The sequence below is a fragment of the Macrobrachium rosenbergii genome, chromosome 30, assembly GCF_040412425.1.
Source record: "Macrobrachium rosenbergii isolate ZJJX-2024 chromosome 30, ASM4041242v1, whole genome shotgun sequence".
Taxonomy (NCBI): domain Eukaryota; kingdom Metazoa; phylum Arthropoda; class Malacostraca; order Decapoda; family Palaemonidae; genus Macrobrachium; species Macrobrachium rosenbergii.
In genome coordinates, this window is record NC_089770.1 from 28,790,075 (window position 1) to 28,808,209 (window position 18,135).

The following is an 18,135-nucleotide window of genomic DNA, read 5'->3' on the forward strand; positions in this document are numbered from 1 at the left end:
TAGCTTTTCTGGTAAAAATTGGAAGAGAAACAACCGATTGTCAATAAGCCTCCTATAATTCCATACTTTGGCTTGCAAGGAATTCAAGTCCTCACGATAAGCTAAAGTCGATTGAAATCTATTCGCATTTTGAAAACGGTTCTGTTCTGGTCTGTCTTAATTTGGTTTCTTTATCATTACTTGACCCTTATGTATTATCTATTTAAAGTCTTGAAATAGTTTTTTCTAGTGTAGCTTTTCCTTTGCTGGACTCTTTACACCATTCTTTAAATTCACATTTTATCAAATTCCTCTGCTCTCTTTTTTTTCAGCCCTGCAGACCATAGTCATTTCCGCGAGAATTCCATTTTGAATGGTATTCATTTTTACACTGTCATCATTTTTGTTGTGCTTGACCCAGTCAAAAGGTAACGCCAATAAGACAAATCTAAATTTGAAATGTTTTACTTATTTGACGAACTGACATCTCGTTTTCATTAGCAACTTCAAATTCACCTCCAGATGGAACTTCCTCATACGGCCAGTGACATCACCCTGAACCCTGCACCGTAGGGGAAAAACAGAATATCAATAATCATTTTACAACTGTTTCACTGAAAAGTGTGTGGAAAGACATTATAATATAAAAGTAGTAATAACGGAGACGATAAAAACGAAAATCAGGAAAACTGTAACTAAGAAGCAACGAACATCTCACGCCTCCATCAGTACCAACAAATTCCCGAAGCCACTTTCTGATTTTGATCCATCTCTAGATTCAATCAACCATTCTTTGGCCAATAGCCCATCCCTCGACAAAACTGAATTGAATTTCATAATAACATCTTGAAATATCTTTTAGACAAACAGACTTGATTACTGGCAGAATTAATAAAGAGTCTGAAGCCAGTTAGCTAAGGTTAATTTGACTCACACATGGGCATGGGGCATCGCATGTACAAGGCTTTTGTGGTTCACAGCAGGGGCAGTTGGGAGGGCAGCACCGAGTTGGTGGAGGTTTAGCTGGGCTTCCTCCACCCTGAAATGCAAAAGTGAAGTAAATGTGTGTGTGTGTATATATATATATATATATATATATATATATATATATATATATATATATACACATATATATAAACATATATATATATATATATATATATATATATATATATATATATATATATATATATATATATATATATATATATATATATATATATATATATATATATATATATATATATATATATATATATATATAATATGCATGTTTGTATGTATGTAAACATAATTTATTAAAAGATTATAAGTAATCAAGATAATATACTCACTCCATACGGGGTCCCTTCCCCTTCTGCTAGCAGTCCCAGAAGAACTACAAAAGCAAGGAACATTGCCATAAAAAGACGCATTTCACTGGATGATGACCTGAGGGTAGGTGAAGATTGGTTAGTTTCTCTCTCTCTCTCTCTCTCTCTCTCTCTCTCTCTCTTTTGCTATTGTTATTATTGCAACCTATACCAGCACTGACAGCCATGTGTTACGCTAATATATATATATATATATATATATATATATATATATATATATATATATATATATATATATATATATACATACATATATATATATTCCACAACTGGCCCCTTATCCACTAAAGAGGTCACTAACCCAACGCCCTTTTTCTTGAAAGCAGCAGAAGTTGGTACCCACTTATAGTAGTGTGGAATTGATAGTAGTCCTGAAGTAACCTACACACATAGGAAACGTGAGCTGAGTAATGCATTACTTACCCACTTTGCCTGAATGCACCTTCCCAAGGGGAGGCAGGATTGCCACATCCTTATGACACATATACACACACTCACATTTATACATACACACACACACACACACACATATATATATATATATATATACATATATATATATATATATATATATATATATATATATATATATATATATATATATATATATATATATATATATATATATATATATATAAGGGTGATGTGTGTGCATATATTTCATAAGGATATATGGCAATCCTATGTATCCGTTACATATATATATATATATATATATATATATATATATATATATATATATATATATATATATATATATATATATATATATATATATATATATATATATATATATATAGGGTGTTTCTGAAATTAGAGGTCCCCCTCCACAGAGCAAATGGAAAGTTATGAAGTTTTCTGCTATAGCCTATCTCCAAGTACATTATTTTAAGTTTCTATTGAGCCATTTTTCATTTTACATTTCTTGTATTTTCAGACTGTGTGACGGAGTAAGAAACAGACATGGCTAATGACTCAGAGGAAATCAGATGGATTGACTGAATCTGGGCTATAACCTTCAGAGAGGGCAAGGATGCTGGCACATCCTTCATTCCACATTCCTGGATAGCTAAATACAATAAAACAGATGAATCCTTTGTTAAAAGAAACTGGAACAAAAATCCATAATACTGTCATCGCGAAAAGAGTTAGAATCTTGGAAGGCCTGAAGTCCTTTCTCAGAGTCAAAAAGACATCATAGCTAAGGCAGTGGGTAGACCAAGGAAGTCTTTACGTAAATTGGCGCTTGAACTAGAAACAAAAGGGGAAAGAAGAAAAGCTATAGTGCTGTATATCTTAGTTGAAAAAATCTGGTATCAATCCATTTCATGTTATGAGCAAGCCAACATCACTCAGCAACAGAGAGAAGACCATGCATGGTTTTATGGTTCATTTCTTAAAGATTGGGATGAAGCTGACTTTCTCCATGTTGCCTCATCAAATGAATTCTTCATTTACACAGTCAGGAAGCCAAATCATAAAAATGACATCATTTGGGCTGCAAAGTTGGATGATATCAGCGATGACGTGCACTATCGCCAAGTTGTGATATTTCCTGAATGTCTGGAAATTTTTCTCTGTTTCACAGCCAAATGGTTAATGTGGATCATCAAAGAAAAAGGAAACTCATGGAATGGCAAATACTTCAGAGAAACTGTGCTTACTGGTGGAGTATTTCTTTCCTCAAAGATCCTGAAAATGTGTTATCTGTTGAAGAAGTCACATTTTTGCATGATAAGGCACCATGTTTCAAGGCTCTTCAGACACAGGAGCTTCTTTGAAACAGTGGTAGCGATTTCTTCTCGTCAAGTGAATTTCCAGGTTGCTCCCCTGACCTTAATGTGTGTGAAAACATCGGTAGTATCTTAAAGGATCGTGTTGAAGTGCACACAGTGAACTGTGATGGTATACCAAGCCTCGACGACCTGCAAAGAGAGGTGACCGAAGTGCTCAGGGAAATGAAGTTTGAGTCTCAGCTTTTTTGCGATTTGCTGAAATCATACCCGTCAAGAATGCAGGCTGTGGTACAGGCAGATGGAGGCTACACAAAATATTAAATACTCAGATAGAAGCTTAAATACCTGTTCTGAATTACTTTTGTTTTTGTCCATATCAATTTTAGTTTATGCTGTAGAGGGGGCCTCTAATTTGAAACACCCTGTATATATATATATATATATATATATATATATATATATATATATATATATATATATATATATATATATATATAAATATATATATATATATATATATATATATATATATATATATATATATATATATATATATATATATATATATATATATATATATATATATATATATATATATATATATATATATATATATATATATATATATATATATATATATATATATATATATATATATATATATATATATATATATATTTAGTTATGTGTGTGTCTGTGAATACATACATGTATACGTACATAAATGCATCTATATGTTTTTAAGCCCGTCCTTATTGTATAAAATATCCATAACATTATGTTGTCGCTTGCACCTAACTCTTCTCTGCCACTTACTATTTTATGTTTCTAATGGATCTCCCCCTTTCGTACCATATTGAAACAAACCGACAAATGCCTGAATAAGATGAGTCACTCTTCTGTCCTTGAAGAATCCTTTGGAAACAGAAATGAAATCCGTGGATGAATTTTGGTGTTATCGTGTTTATATTACGTGTCAGACAATTTCCTTTTGAAGGAAGTAAGTGTCTTCACGAATACGTGTGAGCAGCTGATGATTTAGCCACATCTAGGCAGGCCAGAGAAAACGCTAAAAGCAAAATGAAAGAAAAGAAAAGAAAAAAAAATCGGTGGGTACTGAGAAAGTGGCTTCGCCCAGAAGCAAATAATAAATCTACTCTCTTACATGATGGAAGATTAGAAATTCATGGAACGAAAGCAGCGGCATAAAGAACAAAGTTCTGATGAATATAGTACTATTTAGGGATATCAGAAGCAATTTTTTCTCCGAAAGACTTACCAGTGACTTTACACAACAGGAACAATAAAATGTAGTCAGATTTTTGGGTCAGGTGTGGACATTTGAACTTTGAAAAACCAACTCAAATCATGTAAAGGGGTCTGGTACGAGAGAGAAACAGACCAAAAAGAGAGCAGAATAACGTCAACGCGAGGGACGAGTATTACATCGTTGTCCGTGCTTGGGATGCCGTCTGCCACCTGTTCTCTTGCCTCTGAAACTTTCAGGGTTATGATACACCGAAGCCAACACTTTTCCAGACTCTCTCACAGCCACAGAAAATTCTAACAGGACACTTTACCTGGAAAGCACGGGTCAACTCTGGGGACTCTCTGATGGGGTAGTCTGCCTGCAACCCGTGTTTTATGCTTGAGATGGCCACACCCACAAGAGTGACAGCCCAATGAAAGACGAGCTATCTGTTAGCCCGTCAGCAGTCACGGAATTCATCCTTTCATTTCTTTATTTGGCTGAAGACTTATTAATAATCAATATGGCCTGTCAAGGCTGAAGCGAAGTTCATCTTTTGCATAATTCAAAGAAGCTCTTGATTTCTTCAACATTCATGCCTTTGCAAAATATGTAACGAATGATACGTATTAGAACTTGGATCTCTTATTTCTCCTCTTTCTAACCCTGAAATTTTATTTCTCTAGATACGTGAATTATGCCACAGAAGAAACATAAGAAAACTGAGGCGCATAGAAGTCCTGTTTTCAGTCTTGATTGACTCTCTAAGGACATGATTGGAATCTGAGACCTTTATGATTTCACACATATTTCCCGATATTTATGGTCTATAAAGTTGACTGCTTGAGGCACACATTTATTTTGTGGACCGTGTGTCAGTTATGACGCCAGATAACTTATATATAATCATTCAATCGTGCATTTCTCATGACCAAGAAACGACGGGACCACTTTTCAAATGTCGAAGGGTACTATGCATACATTTCCACTAATTTAGGGAAACTGCCTCAAAGATCTTTATGGGAAGATAACCCATATTTTTTGCGATTTCCGAATACCTGTTTAAGAAATATCATACTAATTTCGTTCTCTCTCTCTCTCTCTCTTTCTCAGACCTGAGACTACAAGTGGCTAAACATTTATTTAATTAGCTAAATGATCACAGAGGAAGGATAGAGACAAACACGTTCCATGAAAATCTAATTTGCTTATGTTGAACTAAGCAGTGAAGCGGCGACTGGTTGTTAATCATCCGTCGTGGGTTGCAAGAGGGTGTGCGGTGAGAGAGAGAGAGAGAGAGAGAGAGAGAGAGAGAGAGAGAGAGAGAGAGAGAGAGAGAGAGAGAGAGAGAGGAAAGACGTGAATGATCAATATTGCTTCAGATCACTGACCTCCACAAAAACTAATTGCAAACGGGGGGACCTAACGACGTTATCTTAAAAAAAAAAATTGATTGCTTCACGTGTACCGATGCTAATATTTCATTTGGATATCCTCTATTGTGAATTCATAATGTTTTACCTGCTTCTGTAGTATTGTTTGGTAGACATGGCTACCAATTAGCACTGTATCATCCGAATGCCTTTGCCATCCCATACGTCAAGCACATTTTATTTCTCCTGTCCTTCCAAATTCCACTGGTGCTCCCCCTCTCTGTCCCCAGCTTATCACATTATTTCAACCGTATAAAAACTAAACAGCCAGGAAGAAATAACGCAGTCACTATGCAATCTACATGTTCCCAAACAAATTTCACTTTTACTTTCCCCTACATTGCAGTTTTACTAACACTGAAATATTCACATATGAATTTGCTAGCAACCGATTGTTCCTCGTATCTCTGCCTGTTGTCAAAAGTCCTAATGCTCTCCTCCGGTCAAGATTTCAAACCCAGTCGTACGCCATCCAAGGTGTACTGAATTATATTATGCTGTAGATAGATGTCCTGTATTCGCGTCTGTCCCTTGTCCATGGGACAGTTACTTCAGTTCTTAACTCATCTGCAATTTTTTACAATAAAAGAGATGCCCCACATTTCATATTGAGTTAATCATAATCTCGCTGCCACCAAGCAAAGTCTCCATAATGATTCCACCTATTTATGATGCCTCCCATTCATCCACTGTTCAATTTGTATTTCCTTTTTACTCAGTCGTTTCTACAACCATCCTCAGATTCACAACCACAATGTCTCTGGTATATCTCATGGACCTCTCCCCTCCACTATCTACATTCAATAACCCTTAAAAATAATAACTGATTTGTTAACAGATAGCACCTAAAATTCATTACGCATCTTGTATCCACAGAGCCAGAGTAATAATAAATTAAGATAAGTAGTCATTCTTATTAATGTAAACAGTACAAGGTGAGCTACTCTCGAACATGACTCCTCTACGCCTGTTTTCTCTTCACCCTCCTTGGATAAACTTCTGCTACAGAGCTTAAATCCAAATGAAGGAGCAAATGAAGAAATCCTGACGCCCTTGGCCGGACTCGAAGCCGCACCCGATATTTGAGAAAGAGGTTAATATAAACCACTTAGCCACAAGGAAGATGTAAATCAATTCCCACTCATACATACATTCATCTGTCGAATTCAAATACATTCACAAGAGCTGGCACGGACCAACATTACCATCGTATCGAAGTGTTTAAGAGCCTATTGTTTTTAGGCTGAAAAGCCGTAAATCTACCGAGTTGCGAAGTTTCTTGAAGTAAAATGGCGGCCAATTGTCCGTCACTGTTTTGAGGATGTGGCCCCTATTCACTGTAACTCTTTTTGCACCGAGTCCTCCATGTCGCTGCTTGGAACCATTAAAATACAGCAGAAAAAGGGATTTGCCCTTGTAAGGGCTCCCTCGTCCCAGTCAGTGGTTGTGTCACTCACATCCGGTACCTTCCATTCATAGATAGTGATATCAAAAGTCCCTCTTACTCAACCAACAGACTCATGTCATTCATGCAAGGTGAAAATGAACGCCATTTGCAATTGCTAATTTGAGTAGCACGGATTATCAGTTTTATGAAATGATAATGTAAAATTCTATGATTTTTAGAGAGAGAGAGAGAGATACGGGTGCTGATGGGTACAGAGAAATCGACCAATTCTAACATTACCTCCAGTCACTTGTAGGTTGAAAATGCATCTCCCAGTTCTGTTCCTCGTCATCCCCCTGATTCAGACGGTCAGTTACTGTCGATACAATTCGGATTTGTGTTATGTTTTACTTTTTTGTTTTCTGAAAAAGAAATATTGTGCCGGCTTTTTCTGTCCGTCCACTTATCGATCAGTGTAGCTATATATATACATACACACACACATTATATATATATATATATATATATATATATATATATATATATATATATATATATATATATATATATATATATATATATATATATATATATATATTTTTTTTATATGTTTCCTGGTGCAGGTGGATCTTATGACTCCCCAATTATTACTTTACTCGAAAATGGCCTTGTAAGATACCCAGGACATATAAAACACAAACAAAAAAAGAAGTACACGGAGCTGGAGGGCTCTTCACTAGGGAAGTGCGTGAAACACGTGGATATAAAAATAGTTATGTTGATAGCACACAAGGTCAAAAGGAAAATTAACTGAAAATACGGTAAATTACTGCCGTAGAAGTCCTCCTGAAGAGGGGAGCTTGGGAATGCCAGGAACACGGACCAAGGATAATTCTGCGAACAGGCGTCTTTCTGAAACGATATTTGGACCCACGTTACACATCTAATGCTGGAATTTGGGGATTGAATTAAAAAGGGGTGCAAAGGCGCCAAGGACTCCCGAGGCGTTACTTGTGACTCAGAGGAAAGAAGCTGTGAACACGTGGGCCTGGCTTGAACCAAGGAATATCAGGGAACACAAAGTTATAGGCCCAGAGATTAATAAATGCAAAAGGGCTAAGTAATCGTGACTAGCAACTCGTTTTGGGTACATTACCACATTTGTAGGGGCGCAGGGATGACGACGTCTTCTGCCGAGAAACACGTGTGGAGCGTGGACAAATGGTAGCCTCCCTCTCCAGGTATTTCTTCAAGTCGTAGATTGGGGCGGAAAAGGGCGCCCTTGGGATGATGAAAAGGCCGCGTTTAATGTCAGCTCGCGTTTGGAAAACTTGCAATCCCCCTTGCAGTCTTCTAAGGCCACGTGGAATGGAACACGGGCACACAGGGCGGCGATGGGATCCACGTGGCGGCGAAGCGGAAGAGGAGGGCACTTAGCAACGGCCCGCAGAGGCGTGACTGCTTGGCTTAAACTAGCGAGCGCGTGTGAGAGATGAGAGCTGTCCTGGCCCTGACCTTTTATTGCTTCTGGACAGGGGGTAGGGGGCGATGTCCTGACCCAGGTCGCACCCGGATATCATAGAAAACGATTTTCTTTCCCTGTACCAAAGAAAACAGTGCAAAGCCAGTTTACTGTCCCCAAACTATTATATTTTCTCTGAGCCCCTATTACCCCGACCTTCAAAGGTTCAAACCAACCCAAAGCAGGGAAGGAGAAGAGTTTCCTAGCGGATTTTGGCGCTACTCTTTACAGCTCCCCTGGCAAGATAATATTCACACCTATAAACGGGTGCGAATATTGACAAAAGCAAAAATGAGCGAAGAAAACGTTCGACTTTATTCTATCTTTTACTTTGCTACAACCGTTACTTTACTTTATTTGTAAAACTCTGATGCCACACTAATCAATAACAAACTGAAGGTTTACTTTAGGAGCAGAGTGCAATTTAGAATATACAATAAAAGGGTAAACTTGCATTTGCAAATTAATTATTGCTCAAATACTTCCTATATACTGTTTCTACCCATTCTTTATTCGATTTACTTTACTGGGGTAATAAGGCGCTCAAAAGAAAATAAACAAAGAACACTTCAAAATTTCAAAATAACAACAACAAAATAAAACATACAAGGCAGAATTTAAAAGGAAACAAATGTAAACCCACTGATTCCTTAATGCTATCCTGGCAATATGTTTCCTGGTGCAGGTGGATCTTATGACTCCCCAATTATTACTTTACTCGAAAATGGCCTTGTAAGATACCCAGGACATATAAAACACAAACAAAAAAAGAAGTACACGGAGCGGAGGGCTCTTCACTAGGGAAGTGCGTGAAACACGTGGATATAAAAATAGTTATATTTGATAGCACACAAGGTCAAAAGGAAAATTAACTGAAAATACGGTAAATTACTATAGTAGAAGTCCTCCCGAAGGGGGAGCTTGGGAATGCCAGGAACACGGACCAGGATAATTCTGCTACAGGCGTCTTTCTGAAACGATATTTGGACCCACGTTACACATCTAATGCTGGAATTTGGGGATTGAATTACCAGGGTGCACTGAAGGCGCCAAGGACTCCCGAGGCGTTACTTGTGACTCAGAGGAAAGAAGCTGTGAACACGTGGGCCTGGCTTGAACCAAGGAATATCAGGAACACAAAGTTATAGGCCCAGAGATTAATAAATGCAAAAGGGCTAAGTAATCGTGACTAGCAACTCGTTTTGGGTACATTACCACATTTGTAGGGGCGCAGGGATGACGACGTCTTCTGCCGAAACACGTGTGGGAGCGTGGACAAATGGTAGCCTCCTCTCCAAGGTATTTCTTCAAGTCGTAGATTGGGGCGGAAAAGGGCGCCCTTGGGATGATGAAAAGGCCGCCGTTTAATGTCAGCTCGCGTTTGGAAAACTTGCAATCCCCCTTTTAGTCTTCTAAGGCCACGTGGAATGGAACACGGGGCACACAGGGCGGCGATGGGATCACGTGGCGGCGAGCGGAAGAGGAGGGCACACGAGCAACGGCCGCAGAGGCGTGACTGCTTGGCTTAAACTAGCGAGCGCGTGTGAGAGAGAGCTGTCCTGGCCCTGACCTTTTATTGCTTCTGGACAGGGGTAGGGGGCGATGTCTGACCCAGGTCGCACCTGGATATCATAGAAAACGATTTTCTTTCCCTGTACCAAAGAAAACAGTGCAAAGCCAGTTTACTGTCCCCAAACTATTATATTTTCTCTGAGCCCCTATTACCCCCGACCTTCAAAGGTTCAAACCAACCCAAAGCAGGGAAGGAGAAGAGTTTCCTAGCGGATTTTGGCGCTACTCTTTACAATATATATAATAATAACAAAAAGGAGCCCACAGAGCGCCAAAAGGTAGAAAGTTAATGCTATGTATTTCGGAGACAACTGTCTCCGTCAACCTGCCTGCTGAGGGAGACAGTTGTCTCCGAAATATATAGCATTAACTTTCTACCTTTTGGGGTTTTATGGGCTCCTTTTATTAGATGGAATCTGTTTTAACAGAAAATATTTCAAAGTCATACACACACACATGAGGCACACACACACACACACACACATATATATATATATATATATATATATATATATATATATATATATATATATATATATATATATATATATATATATATATATATATATATATATATATATATATATATATATATGTGTGTGTGTGTGTGTGTGTGTGTGTGTCAATATATGAAATTGGGTTATGTGCATGTATGTACACTGTACATGGCCATGCATAAGTAGAGCGAACTGGACAGTAATGATGTGATATCCCACATAGCCACCATTTATTCATTAATCAGCAAAGGAAACCCTTAAGTGAAAAAAAAATGATTCAAACAAAGAAAATGAAACAATTCACAGACAATCTTCTCTGAAACGAAAGCTTGGAACAGTTGCTTAGTAGTATATCCCATTTTGTCTGCAAACCCCGGTCTTGATATCTGCAGAAGTCTTTGATCATAAAGAATTCATGTTTTCGTTACATGACCAGTCCATCTGATCATATTGATATATCTTTCTGACAGCGCCATTGCTCTCTCTCTCTCTCTCTCTCTCTCTCTCTCTCTCTCTCTCCTGTAAGAGCTTTACGCACGTCATTATGCCTCTCGACTCCGGGTTGGCTCAAAGCTTCTCTTCCCCTAGGCAGGAGCTGTCTTTAACCGGAGCACATGTAACAACAGTTTTATGGGTAAAGAAATGTCTCTGAAAATAAACAAAGGATTCATGTGGTAGATCAAGATACAAAGCGAGTAAGGTCAGAATTATCTTTATTATCATCATTACCATTAATGATCACATAATCTCACAGAACAATCCGAAAAGACCAAGTACTTAATAAGACAGTTTCCAACGAAGAGACGCAAAAAAAAAAAAAAAAAACTTGACGTCATATAATGCAAGCATCATTAATATTTTCCTTCAGTCATCAGGGCTAAAACTTGTGCCCTTTTTATTTGTTATTGTTTCTTCGATTTTACATATCTTATCGTCATTAAATCTGGCGTCTCTTTTATTCTGCATTTTGTCAAAATAAAAGAATTTATGTCATGCTGAGTCTTTTCCACAGTATAGTTTGATGTTTCCTGGTGAGGTAGACATCATCACTAAGAAAATCAAACTATCCTATTTTACACTACACTAAAGAATGCCATCTCATACTCAGTTTAAGGATGGGGTCAAAACCTTGAAAAGGATAATTGCCAAAAGTGCCACGCCCACAAAACATAATGAGAGCTTCCCATTACGAGTCTACTGTCGTCCAAACTGGTCAGGAGACTCGTTATATGAAATAACACCGACCACCGACAAACGAGGTATATAAATTTAAATGTACAGAATGTCACGAAGCAGTAGCTATAGCGATTATGAAGGTACAAAACGAAGAAAAAACTAACGAATTAATGAGAAAATTCTCATTTGGAAAAATAAAAAAAGGAAACACTGTATATCTTGCGTGGAGGGGTTAGCCAGCAACTACTATGCATGCACGGATGGGGAAGTCGTTCTCGGCTCCGGTTATTACAGAAAGTGGATCTCTACTTATAGAAATTAGTGATATAGGTTTTCAGTGTTGATTTTATCTAGGTAATTAACAATATTAATATAATTATCATAAATTATGATAAAAATTCATGCAGATTCTGATAAAAATAGGAGATTTATTGCTGCAGGTTAATGATATGTCTGAGAATGCCTGGAGGAAAACCTGGAGCACTCAGGCAAAATATGACTATTAACCAATAAAACACGTGAAGGAAAACCTGGCAGAGTTGGTAAATACGAGAATTTAATTCAGTTTGTTTGTGTTTGATGTCTGTCAAGGGGGCAGGGATTTGATTTTGAGTTATGAGCTTCCTGGGGTCACATGGGGGCCGCGTGCCGAATTGTCTGGGTTTGTCATGCGGTTTGGATTTCTATAGCTCACAAACACACACACAAGCACATAACACACACACACACACACATATATATATATATATATATATATATATATACATAATATATATATATATATATATATATATATATATATATATATATATATATATATATATATATATATATATATATATATATATATATATATATATATATATATATATATATATATATATATATATATATATATATATATATATATATATATATATATATATATATATATATATATATATATATATATATATATATATATATATATATATCTGTAATGCAATTTACGTGGAAAAAACAAAGCGCGAAGCACGTGTACAATGGTCTGTACACTTAGGAAAATCTATCAGAACAAACAGGCTTTCAGCAAAACCACCATTCAGTGCCATACGGGATCATGCAGAAAATAGTGATCACCGCCTATGCTTAAAGTCATTTTCCATTCTCTTTGGTCGAGTGGCGCCATGGAGCTGGCAACAGTAGAAAGTCTGTACACTTTAAAACTGAAGCCTTCCTTCAGTAACAATGAGAGGTCCACGGATATGCAGTGTTTTTCATTTTTAGTATGTGTGTGTGTGCTTTCGTGATGCAGGTATTTGTTTAGTATTGCTTTGTTTCTTTTTTTTTTCTATGCTTGTACATTACCAGTTTTTATACAACCTTTTGTGTACCATTACCGTACTCTAATGATCGTTTGTGATTTAGTGATTTTTCAGTTATATTTTTCTTTCTAAGTTTTTGTTGTCAGACCTGATGAGGAAACAGTTACTCCGAAACCGGTAGTCATAATTATGTACAAGTACTGACTTTACTCTTTCTATGAAGACTCCGCTTTCCAGGGGATAAATCTGTTGCAGATATATATATATATATATATATATATATATATATATATATATATATATATATATATATATATATATATATATATATATATATATATATATATATATATATATATATATATATATATATATATATATATATATATATATATATATATATATATATATATATTCTCACACATAATGAAGGTCAACAGCCACGCTAATTTATCGAAGGCAAGATAAGGATGCACCAATGTATTTTATTCACAGCAGTTCTTACCCGTAATACCTGGTTCCCACGAGCGACCTCATAATTGTGAGACATAGAGTTGTTTTATGGTTATAAAAGCATTTCATAATGAAATGAAAATGAAATTCAACAAATTGACATGGAAAAACTAATGAAAATTGAAATTCCCACGCCAAACTCTCTAATAGAAATTTTGTGAAATTTTGCCGTTTTCATTCATTGTTAGGCGAATGAGCTGGATTTAGCATTCAAAATAAACATATCCTGTGCATTTAACTAAGATTAATGTTAAATATGTAAATTTTCAAATTAATCGAAGATCAGAACAGATTTAAATTTCCTTACGGACTCCAGAATGTCCATGAATAGGTTTTTGTTGCATGTTTACATTAGTTTATACTACAACACTTACAGAAAAAAAATAATTATGAATGAAAGAAAACTATTATTTGTAGGGAACTACACTAAAGTTTATGCTGTTCATCCATGTTTATGATGCTATATATAACCTGGTTCCAACCGTATCTCTTTGAAGAGTTGAAAACGGTTTAAATCTAGGCTAGGCCTTGTTAATTCTGACCGTATATCATGAAAATAAGTAACTGCAAATCGAATTCATTGGGAATTTCAGTAGCACCGTAGTTCTAGAATAGTAAAATAGTCGTATAACTATAATGTCTGATTTTGTTTTCATCTAAATTTAGTTATTGGATATTTAGCAGACATAAAATCATGAGAGTTTTCTTAATAATTGTGGATATACTGTATTTTCTCTTGCATCAAGTCCGGTCTTAAATTGGGACCATTGAATAAAATTTGATGCTTTACTATGATGTCACATGCCTAAATATTTTTTGGAGGTAAAAAAAAAAAAAGAGTACAAAACAGCACAATTAGTCTTAAAAAGAGGAAGAATTTGTCTTTTTTTCTGTTGAAAAACTGATGAAATACCAATTGTCCCATAAATGGCAGAATTTATACTCATGCAAATCAATTCAGTGTTTAAAATTTTCAAAAAATCGTCAACTTTACCTATTCACAGTATCAACAGGAAGAATGATGAATGAGAATAAAGCAAAACACAAGAAACTCTGGAAAGCAGTGATTAAAACATCCACGTGCTCTCATTAACAATGGATTAAGGTTAAGGGAAAAGATTAAAGTGGCTAAATAGATGTGGCTACGCCGCTTTCTACTTAGTGACACCCTAGCGATCATGGAGTGTTTGACAGACTATAATAAAAATACATTTTTCTCCTGCAATATTGCAGGCCACCAAAGAGGCGGTAATGACTTCATATGATATCTGAGGCGAACATCCCCAACGCCATAAGCTTTGTTTGCTGTGATACTGAGTTTTACAGCCACTGAATTACAGTCTTGTTGGTGGCCTGCAATATTGCAGGAGAAAAATGTATTTCTATTATAGTCTGTCAAACACTCCATGATCGCTAGGGTGTGACTAAGTAGAAACAAGTAAAAAATGCTCCGATGTTTCTTCGGCGCAATCGAGTTTTCTGTACAACGTATAATGCTGTATGAATCTCTCGGCCACGGCTCGGTGGTGGCCTGTGCTGTTGGCACCTATAGCGGTGCTAGACGCACCATCATGGCTAACTTTAACCTTAAATAAAAAAAAAAAATACTGAGGCTAGAGGGCCGCAGTTTGGTACGTTTAATGATTGGAGGTGGATGATCAACAAATCCGGCACAATAGTTTTCTTTTACAGAAAACTAAAAGCAATGTAGCCACAGGTATTTAGCCATTTAAATTTTTCCTTAACGTTAATCCATTGTTTATGTTTTGCCTAACTCCTGTCACTTGCTGTAGTTTCCGCTGTGGCTTTCCATACTGTCCTTTCACAATGGCAGCTTGAGAGAGAGAGAGAGAGAGAGAGAGAGAGAGAGAGAGAGAGAGAGAGAGAGAGAGAGAGTTCTTCAAGTACTGTAGGTGGCTGGTTTCAGATTAACCCATTAAAGTGACCGCTGACCTCCTGAATGTCCTATGCCGACCACGTGTAGCGGAACAGAGGTTTAGCAGTCAAAAATTATGCCACATCTTTGTTTTCATGGAAAAAAATTAGGCTACCAATGAAAATACCTAAAGTCGAATGTGTTTTTAATGCCAGTTTTAAGCTTATGGTTTTACTTTAGAAAACTTTCACTTGAGTAGACTCTTCTAGGCCCATCCCATAACAACGAGACGCAGCGATCTTAGTGTTTGGCAGACAACGGATACAATGATCACTCGAGGAGTAAATTTTTTCAGTGATGCATTTCGAGTTTCGTAACGAAGGCAGTCTCACTAAGCTGGTGGTGTTGGTTTAAGTCTACACTGCAGCATTTCATCGATCTGCTTAAATGCCGTCTAGAATACTGTCAGATCTCCTTCAAGGTTGCAGAAAGGACTTTCAAGAAGTCACCCTGTGGAGGTCTTGAGTACCTCACCCACTGAGAACGTGATTACAGTATCTGTTTTGATTTAAAGTCGTAACTGCTGTATTTGTACGTTGGTCACGATGACGCAGCAAAAATGATTTGTACAGGCAAATTTTATTTTTTAATTTTTTTTTGTTAAAATTGGAAGAGAAACAACCGATTGTCAATAAGCCTCCTATATTTCCATATTTTGGCTTGCAAGGAATTCAAGGCCCCACGATAAGCTAAAGTCGATTGAAATCTATTCGCATTTTAAAAACGGTTCTGTTCTGGTCTGTCTTAATTTGGTTTCTTTATCATTACTTGACCCTTATGTATTATCTATTTAAAGTCTCGAAATAGTTTTTTCTAGTGTAGCTTTTCCTTTGCTGGACTCTTTACACCATTCTTTAAATTCACATTCTTTTCAAATTCCTCAGTTCTCTTTTTTTTTCAACCCTGCAGACCATTTAGTCATTTTCGAGAGAATTCCATTTTGAATGGCATTCACTTTTATGCTGTCATCATATTTGTTGTGCTTGACCGAATATAACCAGTCAAAAGGTAACGCCAATAAGACAAATCTAAATTTGAAATGTTTTACTTATTTGATGAACTGACATCTCGTTTTCATTAGCAACTTCAAATTCATCCCGAGATGGAAGTTCCTCATGGCCTGTGACATCACCATGAACCCTGCACCTACGGAGGAAAAAGCAGAAAATTAATAGCCATTGTACAACTGTTCATTGACAAGTGCGTGGCAAGTCATTATAATAAAAGTAGTAATAACGGAGACGATAAAAACAAAAACAAGGAAAACTGTAACTAAGAAGCAACTGACATCTCACGCCTCCATCAGTACCAACAAATTCCCGGAGCCACTTTCTGATTTTGATCCAGCTATAGATTCAATCAACCATTCTTTGGCCAATAGCCCTTCCCTGGACAAAATTGAATTGAATTTCATAATAACATCTTAAAATATCTTGTAGACAAACAAACTTGATTACTGGCAGAGGTAATAAAGAATTTGAAGCCAGTTAGCTAAGGTTAATTTGACTCACAGATGGGCATGGGGCACCGCATGTACAAGGCTTCTGTGGGTCACAGCAGGGGCAGTAGGGAAGGCAGCACTGAATTGGCGGAGGTATAGCTGGGCTTCCTCCACCCTGAAATGCAAATTTGAAGTGAATGTGTGTGTGTATATATATATATATATATATATATATATATATATATATATATATATATATATATATATATATATATATATATATATATATATATATGCTGTATGTATGTATGTATGTAAACATAATTTATTCATAAGATTTTGAAGTAATCAAGATGAAATACTTACTCCATATGGGATCCCTTCCCCTTCGGCTAGCAGTCCCAGAAGAACTACAAAAACAAGGAACATTGCCATAAAAAGACGCATTTCACCGGATGATGACCTGAGGATAGGTGAAAAATGGTTAGTTTCTCTCTCTCTCTCTCTCTCTCTCTCTCTCTCTCTCTCTCTCTCTCTCTCTCTCTTTTATTATTGTTATTTCTTTTATTATTATTATTATTACAACCCATACCAGCACTGACAGCCACGTGTAACACTAATATACTGTATATATGTATATATATAAATGTATTTATATATATATATATATATATATATATATATATATATATATATATATATATATATATATATATATATATATATATATATATATATATATATATAATCCACAACTGGCCCCTTGAAACCAGCAGAAGTTGGTACCCACTTACAGTTGTGAGGAATATTGATAATAATCCCAAAATAATCTACGCACATAGGAAACGTGAGCTGAGTACTGCATTACTTAACCACTTTGCCTGAATGCACCTTTTCAAGGGGAGGCAGGATTGCCACATCCTCATGACACATATGCACACACTCACGGTTTATATATATATATATATATATATATATATATATATATATATATATATATATATATATATATATATA

The 18,135-nt window shown here is 36.2% G+C and overlaps 2 long non-coding RNA genes across 2 annotated transcripts; both read right to left on the reverse strand.

Moving 5' to 3' along the window:
- Positions 1 to 428: 428 nt before the first annotated feature.
- On the reverse strand, positions 429 to 1,413 carry LOC136854790 (uncharacterized). The gene is made up of 3 exons (XR_010857801.1): positions 1,314 to 1,413; positions 914 to 1,018; positions 429 to 541 (listed from the first exon to the last, which is right to left on the reverse strand). It is a non-coding gene; the product is annotated as an uncharacterized lncRNA (long non-coding RNA).
- A 15,293-nt stretch (positions 1,414 to 16,706) lies between these two features.
- LOC136854791 (uncharacterized) lies at positions 16,707 to 17,587 on the reverse strand. The gene is made up of 3 exons (XR_010857802.1): positions 17,485 to 17,587; positions 17,189 to 17,293; positions 16,707 to 16,823 (listed from the first exon to the last, which is right to left on the reverse strand). It is a non-coding gene; the product is annotated as an uncharacterized lncRNA (long non-coding RNA).
- Between the last annotated feature and the right edge of the window lie 548 nt (positions 17,588 to 18,135).